The sequence below is a fragment of the Armigeres subalbatus genome, chromosome 1, assembly GCF_024139115.2.
Source record: "Armigeres subalbatus isolate Guangzhou_Male chromosome 1, GZ_Asu_2, whole genome shotgun sequence".
Taxonomy (NCBI): Eukaryota; Metazoa; Arthropoda; class Insecta; order Diptera; family Culicidae; genus Armigeres; species Armigeres subalbatus.
Window position 1 is genome coordinate 294,903,095 of NC_085139.1, and position 21,679 is coordinate 294,924,773.

The window sequence follows — 21,679 nt, forward strand, 5'->3', positions numbered from 1 at the left end:
TCAAATAAATTCTATAAATAGCCAAAACCTCCGCTTCCCATAACCTCCTTGTGCCGCACCATCCATGGAGCTTATCACCAAAAAAGTCATCTGATAATCAAAAGTGTTAATTTTCCCTCATAATATTCATATTTGGTCCTCTGTTGTTTCTAAGGCCAATGACGACGAAATGCGGTTCCTTACCGGCGGCACACCAACCTATCTAAGGCTTTGCTCGTTCGCATTCGTTATTGTCACTTGATTAAAAGTGTATTCACAGGCAACCGTGACGTCAATTATTTTCACACCGATCGAGCATATGAATCAGTTGGTTGGTGTTGGGCTGTCGGTCGTAGCACAAACAACTCGCATCCCCCTCAGCATAGCGATAAAAACATCCACTTAAAAATTATTATGCCTTGTGTTTGAGCAACGACGAAAACACGCAGATAGGGTTCAAGGCAATGCCCGGACTCGCGCTTCGCGGTGAGAGAAACGCCGGAATTGATCACCGATCGGAGTACCGCAAAAACGTGTTCCCTCTCTCTATCTCGCTCGGGCTGAGGCTGGCTCTCACGCAAAAAAAATGTTTTGCACAATCATCACATGTTGATGATTGTGCAAAACAATTCATTAACCTACTCTGTAAGATGTTGTGCTCGCGCTCAAGCTTGCCTCTTTCGTTGAATTTGGAGTTGGGCCTACCCAAAGGAGAGTTTATTGTTCTTGCTGGGAAGCGGAAAGGTTTTCGGACACGCGAAGCCTTCGTGACTGCGTTATCTATTTATTCTTTTTTATAACTGCAATTGTGATATTTTTGCCTTCCGGGTGTAAGCGTAAATATGTTTTTGAAAAAAAAACCTAGTTTTGAGAAAAATGGGTGCGAAGTTTTTCAACATTTTTTCGTTCCATACAAATCGTATGAAAGTTCAAAAAAATACTAATTTTCTTTGAATTTTCATATTTTTGACAAACAACATACAAACTCTATCAACATATTGCCGCAAAGCTCTAAAACCCAAGCATTGTTTGCTGTAGTCAACTCAAATTTGACCAAAATGTACTTACACTCCTCTGTTTCTAACCCCGTCATATAATATGTAATACCAGCAGACCCGACGAACTTCGTTTCGTCTAAAATGGATTTATTCTCTGCTTAGTTATGCAGAAATTTCTGTTTCATTTGTATTGGAGCTCCCCATTCCAAAGAAGGGAGCGGTCTCTAACCAGGGTGTCTACTACCTGGAAAAACCTGGAAAACCTGGAATTATCAGGGAATTTCTCCTCACCTGGAAAATACATGGAATTATCAGGGAATTCCTGACTTAATCAGGGAAATTTCAATACCCGGTGATCATGAGTGAAATTCTCTCAAAAGATGAAAAAATCCTTAAAAATATACGAATAAATATACCAATCAAATCTATTGAAAATGTAGTGAACGTTAATGGATTGATTAATTATTTTAGAGCGTCTTAGGGGAAATGCTACAAGGTTAAAAGACTATTATTCTTCCATTTACTTCCACTATTAACTTTTTTATGTATCAACAAGCAGATACGTATTTCGTTTCCTACTTGGAAACTTCTAGTTCTTTTTGGAATCGACTAGTCGATAACAAACACTGAAGAAGTTTCCAAGTAGGAAACGAAATACGTATCTGCTTGTTGATACATAAAAAAGTTAATAGTGGAAGTGAATGGAAGAATAATAGTCTTTTAACCTTGTTAATGGATTGTTGTTCCGCAAAAAACGTTTTGCCATCTTCTAAAGAATTCCTGGAGAAATTCCGAAGCTATTCTTAGTGAAATCTAGGAATTTATTTAAATCAATTAGAAATTGCTTTGTAAATTCTTTTGAGTATGCCCTCGGAAATTTTTTACGAATATATTAAAAAATACTTAATTAGTTAGAATTTTTCAAAGCATTTCTTGGAGGAACTTCCGAAGGAATTTCGGGATCAGTTTTCCAAGAAATTATTCAAAGAAATCACTAAAATAGTGTCCATAAGAATGATAAGCAATTTTCTAAATTATTTCTGAAGGAATTTCCAAGATAAAAATCGAAAAGAATTCCCGGAAGAATTTCAAAACGATTTTCCAAAAGATTTTTCGTATGGTTTCATTAAGAAATTCCCAAAAGGCAACCTGAAGAGACTTTCAAAAAAAAATGTGGAGTGATTTGTGAAGGATTTTTGCTAATAGAATTCTTGAAAGAATAGGCGAAGGATTCCCAAATAAATTTTTCAAAGGAGGCTCTATTTAGGAGAGGTATTTCCAAAGAATTCCTCAAAGCAAAATATCCGGAAAAAACCCCTCAAGATACTTCTGAATGAGTTCCTAAAAAAAAAATTCCGAAGGGTTTTACAGTAAAGCAGTAATAGAACGCTAGTGGCGCTGTAACTATTGAAATTATTCTGCCAAAATATGCTTCAATAAGCTTAATAACCTATTCAGATCACGATTAGATTATTTATCGTAATAAATATCGTTTTAAGGCGAAGAAAGACAATTGAATGTATGGGGATGGCATCAGGTTGTTGTTTATCATGATATTTATGATCATAAGAGGCGTAGTCTGAATAGGCTATAACTTGGCCGTTTGACACTTATAGTACCGGTACTTTGGCTGCTAGGCAAAAGCAAACTTGATGTGTGTCCGGATTCCGTCAAAATTCAACGGTTCGCACGCGAAGCAACCTCCGGTCGACACGAGATGGACGCCCCATTTTCGATGGTTGATTTCTCACTTGCTCTCCTTTCATGTAATAATACCGCTCCAGGAATGGATAGAATTAAATTCAACTTGCTTAAAAACCTCCCAGACGTCGCGAAGAGGCGCATGCTGAATTTATTTAATCAATTCGTGGAAAGCAACATTGTTCCGGATGAATGGAGACAAGTGAGGGTGATCGCTATCAAAAAAACCGATAAACCCGCTTCGGATCATAACTCGTACCGTCCAATCGCGATGTTGTCGTGTATACGGAAGCTGTTAGAGAAGATGATTCTCAATCGGCTCGACCGATGGGTCGAATCAAATGGCTTTCTATCAGATACTCAATTTGGATTCCGCAGAGGCAAGGGAACGAACGACTGTCTTGCATTGCTTACTACAGAAATCCAACTGGCATATTCTCAACAAGAACAAATGGATTCAGATTTCTTGGATATTAAGGGGCTTTTGACACAGTTTGCGTTGACGTCCTTTCAGACAAAATCCACGAGTGTGGGCTTTCAACAATCTTAAACAACTATTTGTTCAACTTGATGTCAGAGAAACATATGAGCTTTTCTAATGGAAACTCGATAACTTCAAGAATTAGTTACATGGGTCTCCCCCACGGCTCATGTTTAAGTCCCCTTCTTTACAATTTTATGTTAAAGACATCGATGGATGTCTTGTGGGAAATTGCTCGTTAAGACAGCTTGCGGATGACGCTGTTGTCTCCGTTACAGGAACAGGGGCGGGCGATCTGCAAGGACCATTGCAAGATACTCTGGACAATTTGTCTACTTGGGCTTTAAAGCTGGGTATCGAATTCTCTCCGGAGAAAACTGAGCTGATTGTCTTTTCTAGGAAGCATACGCCAGCAAAATTAAAGCTTCATCTTAGGGGTAAGAAAATCTCTCAAGGCATTTCACATAAATACTTAGGGGTCTGGTTCGACTCGAAAGGCACCTGGGGAATGCACATTAGACATCTGTATCAGAAATGCCAACAAAGAATCAACTTCATGCGGACAGTTACCGGTGGGGAGCCCACCCGGAAGATCTGATAAAGCTATATCGTACAACGATCTTGTCGGTTATCGAATACGTTGTTTTCAAGCCGCCGCGAAAACTCATATATTGAAGCTCGAACGCATTCAATATCGTTGCCTCCGCATCGCGCTAGGCTGTATGAACTCGACTCATACAATGAGTTTAGAGGTACTCGCGGGAGTACTTCCTTTATCAGATCGCATCGCGGAAATATCGTTCAGATTCCTCATTCGGTGTGAGGTTTTAAATCCATTGGTAATTGAGAATTTTGAGAAGCTAATCGAACGAAACTTCCAATCAAAATTTATGACACTGTACTACTGGTACATGAGCCTGGAGATTGGCCCTTCTTCGAATGTTCCCCATCATGGTTGCTTCTTAGACTCCTCCAGTTCTTCTGTAGCTTTTGATCTGACCATGAGAGAAGAGATCCATGGAATTCAGATCCTCTCCGAATGGAGTGTATACCACCAATTTTCACAAGTAAATACAGCCATGTCAGTTGCGTCAAAAGTTTTTCACCGACGGGTCAAAATAAATGAATCCACTGGATTTGGTGTCTTCAACGAATTGCATAGCGCCGCTCGAAAACTTCAAAATCCTTGTTCCGTATATGTTGCAGAATTAGCAGCTATACACTACGCATTGGAGCGAATTGCCTCTCTTCCCTCTGATCAATACTTCATTTTTACGGATAGTCTCAGCTCAATAGAGGCTATACGTTCAATGAGGCCGGTACAGCACTCACCGTATTTCCTGAGCGAAATACGATCCATATTGAGTGCTCTATCGAATCGCTTTTATACTATCACTTTGGTATGGGTCCCTTCACATTGCTCGATCCCGGGTAATGAGAGAGCGGACTCACTTGCCAAGGTGGGCGCTATGGAAGGTGATATATACGAGCGTCAAATCACCTTTAACGAATTTTTTTCAATTTTTCGTCAAGAAGCCTTGCTCAGTTGGCAACGAAAATGGGATGAAGGAGATTTGGGTAGGTGGTTACATTCCATTCTCCCGCAGGTCTCGAAAAGACCTTGGTTCAAGGGGTTGGACCTTAGCCGAGACTTTATTAAGGTAATGTGTCGTCTAATGTCCAACCACTACTCACTAAACGCGCATTCCTATCGAGTAGGACTCGCAGACAGCAATCGATGCGGTTGTGGGGCAGGCTATCAGGACATCAATCACGTTGTCTGGAACTGCCCCGAATACGGTATTGCCAGGTCCGATTTATATGCATCCCTCCGGGCCTGAGGGAAACCAGAAAATGAGGACATTAGAGATGTATTGGGAAAGCTTGATATTGACTACATGGCCCTTGTTCACAATTTTTTGAAGCGCATCAACGTCATTGTTTGATTCCCTCTCCCCCCATTCGTAGGGCCATGTCCACCTTGTATTCTCCCACTCCGCTCGGTAGAAACGTTTTGCTTGTATAATTGCAGTTTGTCCCTGTTCTGAACCACACCAATCATCATGGGAAGACTGCATCAACGCTACCTACGGACACCAATATAATCCCAAGCCCCAATCCCATCCAATTATTTTTTTGTATGTACTCCTTAACCTCGACCAAGCCGCGAGTTTTTCGGCTCCCCAAAACTAACATAGGAACATAAGAAGCAAAAGATGAAATTGTAATAAAATTTCAATTGACTTTCGGCTCCGTTATGCCTTCGAGCGCTTGAGCCTTCAAATAAACGCTAAGTGAAAAAAAAACTCCAGTATTTGTGAGGGAAAATAAATTTCCCCTCTCTCATTACTCACTAATCTCAAATCTACAAATTTCTATGAGTTGATTTACGTGTATAGTGTGTTCATAGGGCTATCGCTTATCAGATGTTTTTTCTATCGTAATACATATCCATCGACTAGAAAGGGTCTTTGCATTAGTGCAACACGACTTATATTGGCGTGCACTACACGCTCGTACAAATCACTCTCAGAGAGCTATTTTATGTTCTCTTATGAACGATTTCTCTTTGTACCTGGAGTTCTACAACTACTTTACAAATATACGGAACTGCGACTAATACCCATTTTGTTTGTTCCCTTTTGGTTCTATTATGCAATAACCTCTATATTAGCAAGCTGTGAACATTCATGGCAAGTCTAATGTAAGGATTAAACATGTATAGAATATATGAACACACAATATCGCATGGCTTAACAGCAATTGTGAGTTTGTGTAGGATTTAACAGAGAGATTATTCAAAGTTGTGTTCAATTCGGAAATGTACGAAACTGCTGAGTTTTTGTGTACATATACATCAAGGCTCTGTGTTTCAAACATTTTTTTTTTAGTATTGGGTATTGCTTTTGAATGTTCTACAACTCTATTGTGATATTCCGGAGAGTTCGCTCTTTACTTGCTCAAATGATTGTTCTGTCGGTTCGTCGCCATCCTTATATCATTTGATCTTTCTTTTACAATCCGATCACCATCGAGTTTGCATCTCCTCTAGATACTTTGCGTATATCACCAGTGACTTTACCAGTTCGTTATTTTGGTCATGGCTGCCGTTCAGGATTCAAACATCGGAAATCTATCGATTTCCGATTTTTCGGAAACTATTCAGCAGGTGAGTCATACCGGTACTGAAACTATTGTTGCTACAATTTGCCTGCAGATTCGTTTATACCTAGTTTCGACGGCTTTGGTTTAAGGTACGGCAAAATTTGGTTCTCTCCCGAGAACGAGAAAAGCTGTATCTGGCTGAAGCAATCGCTTCTAGATATAAATGAAAAGGCAGCAAACGATTTCAAGTTTTGCATTCAGCCATATTGTCTGAAGCAATACAAAATTTGTTTAAACATTCCAATGAATCCTAACGAAAGTTTAACTACTAGCGATGTTCTACATCGTCTCGATTTCCAAAACCCGCGTTTTTGATTAACCTTTGGAAGGTGATTTCAGTCAAGGCCAACACTGCAAAAAGTCGACTGATTTTCTGTAGTGCAGACCATGATTCTTTTGAACTGTTAAAGAAACAGAAATTTCGTATTTACTACGGGTTCCAGAAAGTGCTCGTAAGAGAATTACCGCAGAATGTTTCTGCTAAACCGAAGACGGCTAGTTCTTAGTATTCGTACTAGAACTTTCGTCTTTTTGAGGGGGGACATGGGCCTTCTCTAATCTTTCTCTATATTTCCCTTTCCTATTCCCATTCCCATATCCTTTCCCATTTCATCCCTTTTTTCGTCGGGTAAATGATGATAAAGGCGATGAAGGCGGGGCACAAATCTTCCTTTTGCAGGGGAACGTGCCGCCCGAGCCGACTTACTGATACCTGATACCTGATACCTGTTAGGATTCCATCCGGAATCCGGTTAGGATTCCATCCGGAATCCGGTTAGGATTCCATCCGGAATCCGGTTCGGATTCCATCCGGAATCCGGTTAGGATTCCATCCGGAATCCGGTTAGGATTCCATCCGGAATCCGGTTAGGATTCCATTCGGAATCCGGTTAGGATTCCATCCGGAATTCGGTTAGGATTCCATCCGGAATCCGGTTAGAATTCCATCCGGAATCCGGTTAGGATTCCATCCGGAATCCGGTTAGAATTCCATCCGGAATCCGGTTAGGATTCCAACCGGAATCCGGTTAGGATTCCATCCGGAATCCGATTAGGATTCCATCCGGAATCCGGTTAGGATTCCATCCGGAATCCGGTTAGGATTCCATCCGGAATCCGGTTAGGATTCCATCCGGAATCCGGTTAGGATTCCATCCGGAATCCGGTTAGGATTCCATCCGGAATCCGGTTAGGATTCCATCCGGAATCCGGTTAGGATTCCATCCGGAATCCGGTTAGGATTCCATCCGGAATACGGTTACGATTCCATCCGGAATCCGGTTAGGATTCCATCCGGAATCCGGTTAGGATTCCATCCGGAATCCGGTTAGGATTCCATCCGGAATCCGGTTAGGATTCCATCCGGAATCCGGTTAGGATTCCATCCGGAATCCGGTTAAGATTCCATCCGGAATCCGGTTAGGATTCCATCCGGAATCCGGTTAGGATTCCATCCGGAATCCGGTTAGGATTCCATCCGGAATCCGGTTAGGATTCCATCCGGAATCCGGTTAGGATTCCATCCGGAATCCGGTTGGGATTCCATCCGGAATCCGGTTAGGATTCCATCCGGAATCCGGTTAGGATTCCATCCGGAATCCGGTTAGGATTCCATCCGGAATCCGGTTAGGATTCCATCCGGAATCCGGTTAGGATTCCATCCGGAATCCGGTCAGGATTCCATCCGGAATCCGGTTAGGATTCCATCCGGAATTCGGTTAGGATTCCATCCGGAATCCGGTTAGAATTCCATCCGGAATCCGGTTAGAATTCCATCCGGAATCCGGTTAGGATTCCATCCGGAATTCGGTTAGGATTCCATCCGGAATCCGGTTAAAATTCCATCCGGAATCCGGTTAGAATTCCATCCGGAATCCGGTTAGGATTCTATCCGGAATCCGATTAGGATTCCATCCGGAATTCGATTAGGATTCCATCCGAAATCCGATTAGGATTCCATCCGGAATTCGATTAGGATTCCATCCGGAATCCGATTAGGATTCCATCCGGAACCTGTTAGGATTCCATCTGGAATCCGGTTAGGATTCCATCCGGAATCCGGTTAGAATTCCATCCGGAATCCGGTTAGGATTCCATCCGGAATCCGGTTAGGATTCCATCCGGAATCCGGTTAGGATTCCATCCGGAATCCGGTTAGGATTCCATCCGGAATCCGGTTAGGATTCCATCCGGAATCCGGTTAGGATTCCATCCGGAATCCGGTTCGCATTCCATCCGGAATCCGGTTAGGATTCCATCCGGAATCCGGTTAGGATTCCATCCGGAATCCGGTTAGGATTCCATCCGGAATCCGGTTAGGATTCCATCCGGAATCCGGTTAGGATTCCATCCGGAATCCGGTTAGGATTCCATCCGGCATCCGGTTAGGATTCCATCCGGAATCCGGTTAGGATTCCATCCGGAATCCGGTTAGGATTCCATCCGGAATCCGGTTAGGATTCCATCCGGAATCCGGTTAGGATTCCATCCGGAATTCGGTTAGGATTCCATCCGGAATCCGGTTAGAATTCCATCCGGAATCCGGTTAGAATTCCAACCGGAATCCGGTTAGGATTCCAACCGGAATCCGGTTAGGATTCCATCCGGAATCCGGTTAGGATTCCATCCGGAATCCGGTTAGGATTCCATCCGGAATCCGGTTAGGATTCCATCCGGAATCCGGTTAGGATTCCATCCGGAATCCGGTTAGGATTCCATCCGGAATCCGGTTAGGATTCCATCCGGAATTCGGTTAGGATTCCATCCGGAATCCGGTTAGGATTCCATTCGGAATCCGGTTAGGATTCCATTCGGAATCCGGTTTGGATTCCATCCGGAATCCGGTTAGGATTCCATCCGGAATCCGGTTAGGATTCCATCCGGAATACGGTTAGGATTCCATCCGAAATCCGGTTAGGATTCCATCCGGAATCCGGTTAGGATTCCATCCGGAATCCGGCTAGGATTCCATCCGAAATCCGGCTAGGATTCCATCCGGAATCCGACTAGGATTCCATCCGGAATCCGGTTAGGATTCTGCTTCCGGAATCCGGTTAGGATTCTGCTTCCGGAATCCGGTTAGGATTCTGCTTCCGGAATCCGGTTAGGATTCTGCTTCCGGAATCTGGTTAGGATTCTGCTTCCGGAATCCGGTTAGGATTCTGCTTCCGGAATCCGGTTAGGATTCTGCTTCCGGAATCCGGTTAGGAATTCTGCATCCGGAATCCATACGGAATTCAACCAGTATTTCGTCTAGAATCCGATCAAAGTTTCATTTCAATCTGGTAGGGCTATCGTCCGGAAAGCGGTCGTGATTCCATCTGGAACCCATCTGCTGGAGGTGTGTCAACGTAGAGAAGACTCCAGGGCACGTGGTTTTCGATTGCCCGAGGTTTGTAGAAGTACAAAGAAGAATGTATGCTAGGGTTCATTGTACCATGTACCTTGCTGTAGGATTCATCACCTGCTCTACACCTTCGATTGCCTTGTCTTCCTTCCACTTCTTACGAACTTGTTGTTCCAGCGGTCGAGCATTTGTCACGGTGTACCATTGTTTTCATATGCTGTCTGATTTGGATTTGCTTCTTCCGGCGAAGTTCTTGTCTTTGATATAAAGAATTCTTATTTCTAATGCATTCACTGGATCCACATTTTGACTTTGTCGGTCGACACTGGTTCACGCTGTCGAGCAAACGTTTCACACTGGGGCGATTCAAATATGACGTCCACTATTTTTTGGGATTTCTAGACCCCCTCCCCCCCTCTGTCACGCTTTTTTGTATACCTAGTACATGTAGTGTCACAAAATCTTAGACCCCCTCATCCCTAAAACCTGTGACATCATTTTTGAACGACCCCACTCCGCTGTTTTTGCATTTCCCTCTTTGATGAGCATTGCAAGAGTTTCTTGAAGCTCGACTGCTAATTTCTTTGTCACATACACTTTTAATTGCTGCGGTAGTCCTGATATCAGTGGCTGAGCTTCTTGCATCTGTTTCTATTACTGTTGGTCTCGTAGCTACTTCTCTTGCTGATTTAATTGCTGTTCTTCATGCTACTTTTCCTTCTCTTCATTCTCGCATTTGCTACAGGTAACTTTAAGTCTAGTTAGACTCAGCATATCAATGCTTTCTATCGACCCAACCTTACACTCAGGTTCTTGTCATTATTTTACGGACCATGTGAACAAAGAATCATTCGTTTAAAAAAATCAATCAAATCATTGCCGAGACATAATTGAAAAAAAAAAAATCATAGTTGGAAAGTCAGAAAAGGCTTTAATATCGATACGTAGATAAATCATATTTCTCCAGGAAATTGATTCCTCCTTCAGAACCATGCACAAAGGAGATATGAGGCAAAACACAAAGTAAACGAGGTGAGCCCCTCTTTTTTGTGGGCATGTGTCAACAAAAACCTGCATTAGGTTCACGCTCTGCCTTCATTTCAAACTAGTTTTGCCGCGGTAGTCAGTAGTACATGCCCGATCATGACAGGTTGTATGACTGAAAATGCTCGAGCACGTGAATGATTTGACAAACCGAATGATCCACTCGGACAAATAGATCGCTCAGCCGAGTATGTTGTTTGTCAAAATAGCTTTCGACCATGACGGCGTTTAGTTCGATTAGGAAGTGGTTCGGATGGATAGCAGAGAACCAGAGGTGTGCAAGTGTTAAAACGACGTTGTGTAGCTATTTTGAATTTGTCAAACAATATGTTCACATCTATAAATTAAATAAAACTACCCAATGGTCAATGAGATCCAGCGTCACGCACTTCTACTCTGTAGATAGGTTCACGGCCGCTGCGTTGCTGCCCCCATCTGCGACGGTATGTGGATTTGTATTTTGTGGAGCCTAGTCGACCGACCCGAACCACTAACCAATCGTAAAACGATGATGATGGGCGTTTGTTTATTTTAACAATAATTCGAATGTTTGTTCGAGCTTCTCGTTCGCCACCGTTCGGTCGGAGAGTCAGTCCAGCGGTGCCTGCCCCGTCAGCCAACAACAAACCGATGCGATGGTCGAACACCGCACGTTATCGCCGTCGAAGCATGAATGGTTTAGTGGCGGACGGGCGGGCTTGCTCTCACGCAGAGCACTGCCGCGCTCGCTCGCGGTTCGCTGCGAGGTCGAGTGTGGTGTTTATGCGATGGCGGACTTGCTCGCTCCTAGTCGTAGATGTTTACTATTCGGTGGCCGGCGCCGGCTCTTCATACATGTGTGCACATACCTAAATCGATGTTGTCATATTTGCTCTAGTCAAAAAAACATCTCCCGAACTCTCACCACTACGCGGCTGGCACCTGTTGCGGGGGAAATGTTTTGTCTTTCGATGTTAAACAGCTACATTTATTAACCCTGCAATGATGTCTTTGACTATCCATAAGTTCTAAGGCTGAGATAGGTGATATTAGATATCTTGAAACTTGAAGCTGAGTATCGCATATTTTACTTTTTGAGTACTTTTAGTGGTTTCAACAATTTGAAAAGTTATAAGTTCATAACTATGTAAGTTGAATGTGGCATCCCGGTTGCAGGCGGCAGTCATCGTCATCATCAAGCAAATTTCAGTCTCAAGTCAACAATCAACGACCAATTAGCCGACGTTCTGTGGTTATCGCATGCACATAGGGAAGGCAGTCTTTCGGAGTTATTTTCGCTGTTTTCACATTTGGTTTGTGTTATAAAAGAAATTGTTTTGCCGGTACATGCTGTCAGTTTTGAATATTCGTTCGAAAAGAAGGCGACGATTACTCCGGACAACTGGTTGCCGTAATCGACACTGCTAGTGTTCTTTCTGTTGGTGATCCGTTTTTTTATGTTCAAGTTTTGCCAGAACGGAACTAGTGTTAATGGTTAGTGGCCGAGAAAGTGAGACACGTAGTGATGGCAAACGGTGACGGTATTCAGCAACTTCCATTGTCTTCGTTCTATAATTTTGTTGCATCATCATGAAAAAAAACTCATCGCACTTATCTCGACGATTGCTCCCTTTAAAATCTTCTGGTTGTGAGGATGACCCGAGTAGCACAGTTCAGTCGAATTTAGTTGCAGAAACTCACATGTGATTTGATTATGTCGTACATAAGTCAAAGCAACTGCTTTATAAGAAGGAGATTGTCTCATCTAATAATTTTGGTTTTATAACGACTTTAAAGACTCGAATTTTCCCATCAAGATTGCAATGAACTCGTATTGAAGCTTCCATCCTTTTCAATTGGGATGGCTTTATACGATTCTACAGAGCATTATCCGGATAGAAACTGCTTTTCTCATAATCCGTTTGTGTTCTACTTTTTCCAAATCTTCTAGCAAATAGCTCACGCACATATTTTTTCCGGGTTGCTGATTCCTACTCTCCGTAGGATATCTTCTAGCACAATGCTGATCAACGAACCAGTGAGGTCATTTTTCTCACACTGCAATAGTTTAATTTAGTTTAGTATCGAATTAGACCGTCTCATTCCCTTTCCACTTCTTTAAATACTAGCAATTTATTCGTTCCTGGAAAACTCTCATTGATTATGTCTTGTCCCACATCGCCATCTCAACAGTCGATTTGTTATTTCATAGCTAAAATCGGGCCACCTGAAAACCGTGAAGAAAGCATAAAGTGGAAATAGGATGCGAGAAAAAGGTATACTAAAGTTAAACGAACAAACAATCTACGAATCATTATTTCAAGCGTTTTATAAAAAAAATATGGGTTGGAAAATATGCCAAAAGAGAAAATAGTTCAGATAGGCATTTCGCAGATTTTTGAAAAAGAATAGTTTTTGACATTATGGCATCATGCGAACTCTGATCGAAAACAGCGATCCTGTATCTCCCCTGATAAATAATGTATCACGCAGGAGTCCACCATTACTCAGTACCCATTATCATATTACAACTCCCAATAATAATATTGCACTTCGAATGAAATTGCGTGGGAAAATTAAGATGGAAATCTCGAAGAACTTCTTTTGGGAATCCCGAAGAATTTTCCGTAAAAAATCCTAAACTTTTTGTTTGAGAAAGGCTCATAATTTCACAATATGGCAAATTTTGAATAATTTCCCAAGAAAATTCTGAAAAATTTCCCGACAATTCCTAAGAATTTCCCGTGGAAATTTCGAAGAGATTCCCTAGAAAATTTGCAAAAAATTTACGATGGTAATTTTAAAGAACTTCCTTCCCGAGGAAAGTTTGAAGAATTTTCCGAAAAAATTCCAAAGAAGTTTGATGATTTCACAGCATGCACATTCCGAAAACATTCAAAGCATTTTCCGAGGAAATACCAAAGAATTTCCCGATGAAATTTCATTAAGTTTCGATGGATTTACAACACGTTATTTTTCAAAAAAAATTCTGAGTATTTAGTTTTCCACAGAATTCCTCAATGAAATTCCGAAACATATTTTGAGAAATTTCAAAAAAATCTGTAGAAATTCCAAAGCATTTTGATAAATTCATGATAAAGTAGATTCAGAAGAATTTTCGAAGTAAATTTAAAAGAATTTTCCAAGGGAAATATAAAAAATCCCGAAGAAATTCCAAAGAATGAGGAAATTAAAAGCAAGAAAATTTGAAAGAATATTGATTTTTTTTAAATTAGATTTCGATAAGAGTTTCCCGAAAAAAAACTAATGAGGAAATTCCAATGAATTCTTCGCTGGATTTTCTAAACAACTCCTCGAGAAAATTAAAAACAAAAAACAAAAGATTCTAATGGATTCACAATATGGGACACTCCAAAGAATTTCTCGAGGAAAATTAATTTTTTTCATAGGCGGCTTGCGATGTGAAGCAACGAAATGCTGCGATGGGGGCACGTTTTATTCAAGGAAAAAGTTTCCCAAAGAAACTCTGAAGAATTTCTTGAAGCTCTTCAAGGAAATCCAGAAGAATTATCCAAATTCTTTTGAACGAAATTTTGCGAGAATATTTAAAAGAGTTTCCCGACAAATTTCTAAAAACAATCCTGGGGAAATTCTAAAGAATGCCTTTGAAGAAACGCCTAAGAGCTTCCCAAGGAAATTTCTCAAAGAAATTCCGAAAACTTTCCAGGAAAAAATTGGTGGATTACCAAAATCTCTCCATCGGTGGAGATTTGGATGATCATTGCATCAAATTGAGCTCCTAGATTCACGACGAATAGATGGCCAAACTCCAGAATGAAACTATGTACAAACTCCTGGAAATTAAAAAAACTCGAAGGTGCAGCCCAATCGGGTTGTACGCAAAGGTGACGTAGGACTGCTATTCGAAATTGATAGTATTTGCCATAATAATTTGTGTCGTTTTATTAACATTGAGCAATCTGCTCGGAGGCCAACTGAATCAAGAAGTCGAATAGTTGTTCCCAGTTGGATGGACTTTGAGTCTCTAACCGTGGAATTAACATGACTCATTGGCCGCTGAAGCCACTCGACTGGCTTTCAGTCGGGGACATCACAATCCTTACATTGCCACGAACGCTTACATCGCGGGCGAAAACCAAACGTTGCATATAATTATATTTGCGTTTGGTTTCACGCCACTTCTGATTCTGCTTATTTCTCCTTTATTTCGGCCATTTTTGAGGATGGTGTCCTCCAAAAAGGTTTTTATACAAAAGAAGGTTGATCCGACAATCCGACAATCCGAAGTGCAAAACTGAATCATAACTAGCAAATTTGATAGCGCGGCGGAGGGAGATGATGCACTTAATTTGAACGGGTGGAATCACTAACAGCAACCAAGCTACCACGCCAAACCTAATGCCACCAAAACAGTCCATTTTCGCAATTAACTCTTTCTTTTCGTAAAATGTTGGTCCTGAGAAGAACCAATTTTCTTTTCCCAATGTTCCTTTCCAACTAACTGACACCACATTTGTAATAAATTTTCAGCATCGGCACTGGCGGTGCGGAATCGCCACAGTGCTATTTTTATGGTCAACCTTTTCTTCATATGAAATTCAGGTTCGTTGAGGTTGAATGATCTGCAGCAACACATCGAGCACCACCACCAATGCGATGGATTTCCTTTGAAAATGTTATTAGCGCCTCCGTGATGCTGTGTCCGCTCCGCTGCGATCACTTTGATGCGTCTGCTCTGCGTCAAATCTTGTTCAAACTGAGGATTAGATCCAAACCGCAAGTGATTGATTTTGATGTCTGTGCTAGTGATGCATGTACGTGATTGGTTGGTTGACCTATTTCTAAACTTTTTATCATTTTTTGATAATAAATAGTTAAAATTCAGTATTTTCATATAAATACAAAGAAGCGTTGACTCATTCTTGATCGAATTGTCCAAAAAAATTGAAAATCCATCGAGAAACAGCTTAGATATTAAAGTTTAAAGTCTATCATACTTTCGTGACGGTCCCCGATTTTCGCAATCGTAAAGTGTACCCCAATATAGAAAACACAGACGTAGTCCTACGTCAAAAGTATACGTAAATGCTAGAATTTACGGAGAAAAATCCGGAAGCTTTCCCGAAGAAAATTGCGAAAAATCTGCGGAGGATATTGCGAAGTGTTTACCAGAGGAAGTTGCAAAAAAAAAATCTCGAAGGAAATTGCAGATAATTTTTTTCCGAAGAATTTTCTGATGAATCTTTGAAGAATATTAAAAAAAAAAATACATCCGAGGAATTTCCCAAAAATGAACAGGAATTCTGAGATTTTTTTAAATTTTGTTGAAATTCAGAAGATCGTGGACTATTCGATGAATTTTACTTACTTCTATTACAGTGAACTCTTCCTTACTCGATATTGAAGGGATCATCGAGTTGGGGAGGTATCGATATAGATAACACATTTAATCGGCTGTTCGGCCACATTGAGAGTTGACGTAAAGTCAATGTCAACTTCTCTCCACGAACAGCCTAGATAGCCGTGTGGTGTCGGCAGCTGGTTATCTGGCTAAGAGTAACATTACGGATTGCCTGTTCCAGTGGTAAAAGTCCACCATACAGGTGACCCCTAATTTTCGGTGTGATGCGGCTTTATGCTTACCGTGCCTACGAATGAATGGTTAGGAGGGTCTAATAAGAACCTGACCGCAAACGGAGCCTGTGAAGCACCAGGGCCACCTTCACAGTATTTAAGCCCTCGCTGCGCTAACCGGAGCTATGGCGTAGTTGACTTTTTACTTCTCCGAGTTAATCAGCTACTCTTATTCAACCTCATCGTGAGGTTAAATAAGAGTAGGGTTATGAATATGTGTTTTACTTAGTTTTCAACATATTGTCACCTATATGGATTCGCATTATGCGTTTTTCACAGTGTACTCTGTGTCTCGTCTTTGACGTTCGGCTTTGGCTACTCTTGTTCATCCTCAACGTGAGTGTGGAGTTATGAATATGTGTTTTACTTAGTTTTTCAACAAACTTCCACCTATATGGATTCGCATTATGCATTTTTTTTACAATGTACTTTGTGTTTGTCACCTATATGGATTCGCATTATGCGCTTTTCACAGTGTACTCTGTGTTTCGTCTTTGACGTTCGGCTTCAGCTACTCTTGTTTAATCTCTACTTGAGGTTGAATAAGGGTGGGATTATGAATATGTTTTTTACTAAGTTTTTCAACAAATTTTCACCTATATGGATTCGCATTATGCGTTTTCTTTTTTTTACAATGTACTTTGTGTTTGTCACCTATATGGATTCGTATTATGCGTTTTTCATGTACTCTGTGTTTCGTCTGTGATGTTTGGCTTCAGCTACTCTTGTTTAATCTAAACTTGAGGTTGAATAAGGGTGGGGTTATGAAAATGTTTTTTTTACTTAGTTTTTTTCAACAAATTGTCACCTATAAGGATTCGCATCATGCGTTTTTTTTACAATGTACTTTGTGTATGTTACCTACATGGATTCGCATTATGCGTTTTTCACAGTGTACTCTGTGTCTCGTCCTTGACGTTCGGCTTCGGTTACTCTTGTTCAATCTCAACGTGAGGTTAAATAAGAGTGGAGTTATGAATATGTGTTTTACTTAGTTTTCAACAAATTGTCACCAGTCACCTATATGAATTCGCATTATGCGTTTTTTTTACAATGTACTTTGTGATTGTCACCTATATGGATTCGCATTATGCGTTTTTCACAGTGCACTCTGTGTTTCGTCTTTGACCTTCGTCCATTGTTACGTCCTCTGTGTTTTGTGACCTCTCTTTAGTCCCTAGCTAAATGCGTGTGAGTCTACATAATTGGCTTTCCTATAAATGGTTCCATTCTCCATTCCAACTTCACTTCCTCTTCCTTTCCCCTTTTCACTTCCTTTTCCGTCAGGTAAATGATGAGAAAGGCCAGTGAAGGCGATGGCACAAATCTCCCAAATTGAGGGGAACGTGCCCCCTGAGCCGACGTTCTGATATCTGATACCTGATAGGGAGGTATCGAGATAGATAACACATTTATATTTTTGACTTTCTCGTATACAAAGTATACATAAATGCTATATGGTTACCCTCCAATACATTTTTCAAACTAAAAAATAAACGAAATATTTCACTCATGCAGTTGTTCGGCGAGAGAACAACAGCAGCGCCGACCAATCACGCAATGAGGAGATCAAAATAAACAAACTCCAGCTGGCTTCGGAAAATGAAAACATGAACCGTTTCTAGAACAACATTAGAAAATATCGTGAGAGGATTTCTGTACAAGGTTTCCACACAAGCTTTAGAAAGGATTTGGGTAATAACAGTGGTACTGGTGTTCCTTCGGAAATTCCTCCAGCAAATTCCTCCGGAAGTTCCTCCGGGAATTATTCCGGAAGTTCCTCCGGGAATTCCTACGGAAGTTCCTCCGGGAATTCCTCCGGAAGTTCCTCAGGAAATTCCTCCGAAAGTTCCTCAGGAAATTCCTCCGGAAGTTCCTCAGGAAATTCCTCCGGAAGTTCCTCCGGGAATTCCTCCGAAAGTTCCTCCGGGAATTTATCCGGGAATTCCTCTGGAAGTTCCTCTAGACCCGTAATGCTGGGTAGACACCTTTGCGTGGTGTGTTGCGGGGTAAGATCTACCACGGTTACATTGTCAGCTACAGGCAAATCCTGACCCAACGGTTACCTTCCTCATTATCCAACTCCGTGGTACTTATGAGGGTGTCGCTAAGTCGGTGGTCTCTCGTTAAGTAAGTACTACATCAACACTTCCTTCCTCTCCCTAGTTACGGTGAAGATGGGCGTGGCCAGGAGTAGTAATCCTCATGCTTTTGTTATTTTTGTTTAAGACTGGAATCAAGAACCACTCCCCTTCTTGATTTCTGATAGCATTCTAGATAAGGATCTCAAAAGTAAAACATGAGTATCACTAGTGTCCAATCTACGAATTACACCGTAACAATGCTAATGCTAATGCTAATGCTAATGCTATTCCTCTGGAAGTTCCTCCGGGAATTCCTCCGGAAGTTCCTCCGGGAATTCCTCCGGAAGTTCTTCTGGGAATTCCTACGGAAGTTCTTCCGGGAATTCCTACGGAAGTTCTTCCGGGAATTCCTACGGAAGTTCCTTCGGAAGTTCCTCCGGGAATGCCTACGGAAGTTCCCCCGGGAATTCCTCCAGAAGTTTCTCCGGAAGTTCCTCCGGGATTTTCTCCGGAAGTTCCTCCGGGAATTCCTTCGGAAGTTCCTCCGGGAATTCCTCCGGAAATTCCACCGGAAGTACCTCCGGGAATTCCTCCGGAAATTCCTCCGGGAATTCCTCCGGTAGTTCCTCCAGGAATTCCTCCGGAAGCTCCTCCAGGAATTCCTCCGAAAGTTCCTCCTGGAATTCCTCCAGGAATTCCTCCGGAAGTTCCTCCAGGAATTCTTCCGGAAGTTCCTCCGGGAATTCCTCCGGAAGTTCCTCCGGGAATTCCTCTGGAAGTTTCTCCGGGAATTCCTGCGGTAGTTTCTTCGGGAATTCATCCGGAAGTTCCTCCAGAAATTGTACCGGAAGTTCCAAGTTCCTCCTGGAGGAATTCCTGAAGAAACTTTTGGACGAATTCCTGGAGGAACTTCTTGTCTTATTCACCATTATTTATTTATTATTATTATTATTATTATTTTATTATTATTATTATTATTATTTTATTATTATTATTATTATTTTCGTCCCATTCCTACATTTGATTTCTAATTATTTATGTGGTATCTTCGTGTTTATAAATCGGAATACGCTTTTTTCCAGTGTCACGCTACATTCAAAGTTGACGGACTTTTTATCGCTCTCATCGCTCCTTTTCTGCCGTGCGCCACAAGAAAATATGGTGTTGACTATTCTGACCTGAAGTGGTAATTTTTGTATAGAATTTGGAAAACTTTTTTGAAGTAAAAAGATATTCCTTCAAAATTTAAAGCAGTCACACATACTTTTTGCCTTTCTCGTACAACTAAGTTGTACCGAAAGGCTATCATTTCACTCCGAAGACGAACTTTTTATAGAAGCCTCTGAGACCCATAGAAGCCGACTCCAAACCCTTGGACCACCTCTTGTTTGCGCCTGAACTAGCAATCCTTGAGTCCACACGCCACCTTCTGTGTAGCTTCGAGACGATTTGGACGATAGCCGATGAAACAGCGTTCCAGCCAACATCATCTTTACACTAGGTTGTCCGGGGTAGTGTCCAGACCACATGTGGCAAGCATGTGATCACGCATTGCGCGAAAACGTGGGCACACGAACAACACGTGTTCCGCTGTTTCCTCTAAACCTGCGCACACAAACACTCGGGCGAGGCAGAGCAAGCCAGCTGCGTTACCTGCACTGTGATTTTGCAGCCCGCTTAAACGCCGGGCACTTCGAACCCCCCATGGGGTGCTTGTTGTTCACAGCTTTGCTGGGACAAATTAAACAATTGGGAGGGTGCGTGCAGCATTGTGCCTCCAATCCGCAGCGTCGACAGAGCTTGCTTCTGTCAGGGCCTTTGCAGTCCCATTGCTTGTGCCCCGGTTCCAGGCACTTGAAGCAAACTTCGGGTTGCTCGTATATACCCACAGGGCACACCGCCCATCCCACCTTGACGCTCCCTAACTTGACTTCCTTGGAGGCATCCGCTGCAGATAGCCGAACCAATGCTACCTGCGTCTTTGCCGGACCTTTCTGTAGCCGAACGGCTGCGGTGGGCGTCTCCACTTCACACTGTCGCCGCAGTGCCGTGACGAGCTCTTCGACTTCGGTGATCTTGCCCAGGTCTTTAACCCTTAGATTCACCTTCGTCGTGAGTGCCCTCACCTTGACCCTCTCGCCTAGGACTTCCTCCGCCAACTTCTTGTAGGCGGCGGCATCCGGGTACGTCTTATTCGACGTACGTCGGAGCCGAGTTGGGAAAAGGAAGGTCCACAAAATTTTCTAGGAACATTCCTTGATAAATTCCAAAGAGATTGTCAGTTGGGATAAGCGAAATTCGTTTCCAACAAGACATCTAACGCAGATTTTCCAACAGCAGGAACTTTTACGAAAATCTATTTGGTACCAGTTATGTAGGAAGGTGTCCGCTATCACGCCTACCAAATATTTTTTTCGATTAATGTGATTGTTTTCGAGATATTAAACCTTAGATGCTTTTTGCCATACTGATTTACGAAAGTTAACTCCTAGTGTGCCGCTTTAAGCACGCTTAAAGTAGGCGAGTCATTTCGAGTTACAGACATTTTAGTGTGAAAATAGCGCTCTACCGCGAGAGAGCTTCCCTCAGACCTTAAGTTCCACTCCGGGTGGCTTATACCCGGATTATAGGCAATTAACTTTGATTGTACCGATGTAGAAATATGTTGAAGCATCATTTGGCCAAATTCTATTTGGACTGAAGGGTCATTTGGCTGAATGACGTTTGATGTAGTTTCAATTCATTTCCTTGTTAAGTGAAGTGAGATGTTCGAAGTGAATAGTGAAAATTGATCTCTGATAAGTGAGAAGTTAGATGTTCGAAGTGAGTACAGAGTAGTGAGAAGTTCGTACCGAGTGGTGAGCTAAATGCAGTAACAAGTAAGTGAGAAGTGAGTAATGGGAAGTGAGAAGTCAGTATTGAGATGTGAGATGTGATAATTGCCAAGTGCGAAGTATGAAGTGAATAATAAAAAAACAAGCAAGAGGAGTCATACGCCTCAGAAAAAAGATTATGGAAAAATTAAGAAGGAAGAAGGGAGAAAAAAAAGTTGGAAAAATATAGATTACTTCCACAATTTTAAAATCTAACATCTTTCTTCTCATTTCCCATTTCTCACTTCTTATTTTTCATTTCTCACTACTCACTTCTAACTTCTCTTTCCTAATTTCGCTCTTCTCATTTCCCAACACATTTTCTACGTCTCGACGTTTTGTTTTTTATGAAATGATCTCACTCCCCTTTTCCCGCTATACACTTCATGTAATTATCTCTACTCATTTATCAA

The 21,679-nt window shown here is 41.8% G+C and overlaps 1 protein-coding gene across 2 annotated transcripts in view; it reads left to right on the plus strand.

Moving 5' to 3' along the window:
• Positions 1-21,679, plus strand: part of LOC134207749 (nuclear factor of activated T-cells 5) — a 263,107-nt gene that overhangs the window by 66,742 nt on the left and 174,686 nt on the right. The gene's annotated exons all lie outside the window — the stretch shown is intronic.